Source organism: Anomalospiza imberbis, unplaced genomic scaffold, assembly GCF_031753505.1.
Source record: "Anomalospiza imberbis isolate Cuckoo-Finch-1a 21T00152 unplaced genomic scaffold, ASM3175350v1 scaffold_47, whole genome shotgun sequence".
NCBI lineage: Eukaryota > Metazoa > Chordata > Aves > Passeriformes > Viduidae > Anomalospiza > Anomalospiza imberbis.
The window spans coordinates 920,143-922,767 of NW_027100078.1; the positions used below are offsets into that span (position 1 = coordinate 920,143).

The 2,625-nt window shown below is 61.4% G+C and overlaps 1 long non-coding RNA gene across 1 annotated transcript; it reads left to right on the forward strand.

Annotated features, from left to right (window-relative positions):
• Nucleotides 1-1,305: 1,305 nt before the first annotated feature.
• LOC137466904 (uncharacterized) lies at nt 1,306-2,220 on the forward strand. Its single transcript, XR_010995330.1, has 3 exons — nt 1,306-1,425; nt 1,681-1,830; nt 2,064-2,220. It is a non-coding gene; the product is annotated as an uncharacterized lncRNA (long non-coding RNA).
• The last annotated feature ends 405 nt before the right edge of the window (nt 2,221-2,625 follow it).

Consider the following 2,625-nt stretch of genomic DNA (forward strand, 5'->3'; position numbering starts at 1 on the left):
CAAGGAACCGCGTCCGGCACTGGGGCGAGCTGGTGAGTGAGCGGGGCCAGCGGCAGAAGCCGGGCCGTGCCGGGCGGGGATGAGCCGAGGCCCGGCAGGGTGGGAGCCACCAGGACACCTCGAGGGAGAGCGGGCGTGGGGCCAGCGCAGGGCGCAGAGCACCCCGGGCTGGGTGAGGAGTTCCTGACCCCCGGCACGGCATCAGCCCCACTGATAGCATTGCGCTCCTCCTGCAGCCCGACGGCACCAGCGCACCCCTGGAGATCGTGCTGCTGGACAAGGTGTCCACTGGATTCCCCGGTGTCGTCCAGCTGCTGGAGTGGCTTGAGCTCCCCAAATACATCTTGATGGTGCTGGAACGCCCGAAGCGGTCTCAGGACCCGCATCATTTCATTCGGGCACGGGGATTCCTGTCCGAGGAGGTGGCGCGGGATCTGTTCCGCCAGGTGCTGGAGGCCGTGCAGCACTGCACCAGCTGTGGGGTCCTGCACAGGGACATCAAACCAGGGAACATTCTGGTGGACCTGGCCACTGGGCAGGCCAAATTGATTGACTTTGGCTGTGGCACCTACCTGCAAGACACAGCCTACACTCGCTTTGCAGGTGAGCCCACGCAGGGGTGTGCTCTCGGTCCTGGCATCTCATGGCCCAACATCTCACAGCCCAAGCTGGGTGTGGCAGCGGGGATTCTCCCTTTTGTTGCCCTTCATGGCACTGAGATTTCAGCTGAGTTGCGATTGAGCAGGGCTGGGTGGGGAGCCAGCTTCAAGCCCTGCTGGCAGCCTTTGCCCACCACTCTGGGCAGGACTGAGGCTGGGGCTGGGAAAGCCAGCCTGACAAAAACACCCGTGGGTGGGGGTAGCAGAGAGGGGGGCTGTAACCTGTGTCCCAGCCGGTTTGGTGTGCAGGTGACAAAGGGCTTGGACTGCTCCACTCACCTGGTTTGTTTTGGACTCATGATGTTTTTTGGGCAGTGCAGGCAGGAAGGATGAAGGCATGGTTTTCCCAAGCACTGGGTGGGTTTTTCCTCCTCATGGTCGGGCCTTGCCAGGACTTCTGCTGCCCTCTTGCAACCCCAGTGGCTTCTTTTCCAACCCTGAGTCTATACACAAGTCCCAGGTGCTGGCGAGAGGGCATCAGGTCACCCCGTGTGCCACTGGGGCAGCCCCCACACGCCCAGGGATGCTGGGGCCAGGCTCTGGGAGCAGCAGCATCCCCCTGATGAACCCCATCTGTATTCCACAGGAACACCGTCATACAGCCCCCCGGAATGGATCCACTTTGGATTTTACTACGGCAAGCCAGCTACCATCTGGTCCCTGGGCATCCTGCTGCACCAGATGGTCTGCGGGGAGCACCCTTTCAGGAGGAGCCAGAACATCAGCTGGGACCATCAGCTCTCACTGCCACAACGGCTCTCTCAAGGTGGATCCTCATCTCTGGCCATGGGGGCAATGCCAGTGCTGGGAGACAGCAGCAGCTCGTGAGCATCCTGCTCTGGCAGCTGCTGAGGAGGTGGCACATGTCCTGCTCTCCTGCTCTCCTCCAAAACAGGGAATTGATGGGGAAGTTTAGGCCCAGCTCTGAGCACATCCAGCATGGCCTGGGCACGGGAATAGGGGGACAAAGCCAACAGGAGCCTTCTCCAGCTGACCGGCGGGTTCTGGTTTCTCTGCCCAGAGTGCCAAGATGTGATCAGGCGGTGTTTATCCATGCTGCACTCGGACAGGCCCTCGTTAGAAGAGCTGTTCTGTGATCCCTGGCTGCAGGATATTGATCGGCCCTAGAAGAAGGGAGAGAGCCACAGGCACACTTTGATGCAAGGCCCTGGTAAGTTGCAGCTCCACACATGCCTTGGCAATCAGAAGCAAAGGAACCCAGACATTTTGTCCTGCCTGTGTCATTGCCCAGGGGTCATCAGATGGGAACATGCAGCCCTTGTGCTGGAGCTGAGCTGCTCTGCCCAGCACTGGTGGCCCCCATCTGAGCTGGTTTTGCTTGTCCTGGTTCCCTGACAGCTCTGGGCCCTGGGCAGAACCCAGACAGCCTGGGCTCACCCCCAGGGAAGGAGAAGGAGCCCCTGGACAAGCTGTACCAGGTGGGGCTGCTGCTGCTGGGGACAGCGAGGACGACATCAAGGATGACAACCTCTTCCTCCACCTGGCCACCAGCAGCTGAGGATGATGGACTTCGATTCTGGCACCTTCTCCAAAGCCAGGCTCCACAGGGAATTAGCAGGTGAGCCCACACGCAGGGGGATGCTCCCAGATTTGGGCATTGCACAGCCTGGCCAGGAACCAAAGGTTCCCCCTTTGCGGGGGCGGATGCAGCTGATCCTTCAGTCGGCTGCCAGGCTGCTTTTGGCAGGGCTGGGGGATGGGCTGGGGTGGTGATGAAATGGGAGTGGGCTCCTGGCCCTGCCAACAGCCCCCAGCACCCACCGTGCCCCGGGCTGGGGCTGGGGCAGCCAGCCCGACACAAACAAACCCCATGGTGGGAGCAGAGGTGGGACTCCAGAACCTGTGCAGGGGCTGCTTTGCTTTGCAGGCAAGGAAGGGCTTGGGCTGCTCCACTGCCCCTGTTTGCTTTGGGATCACCGTTATTTTGGGGGGCAGTGCAGGGGGG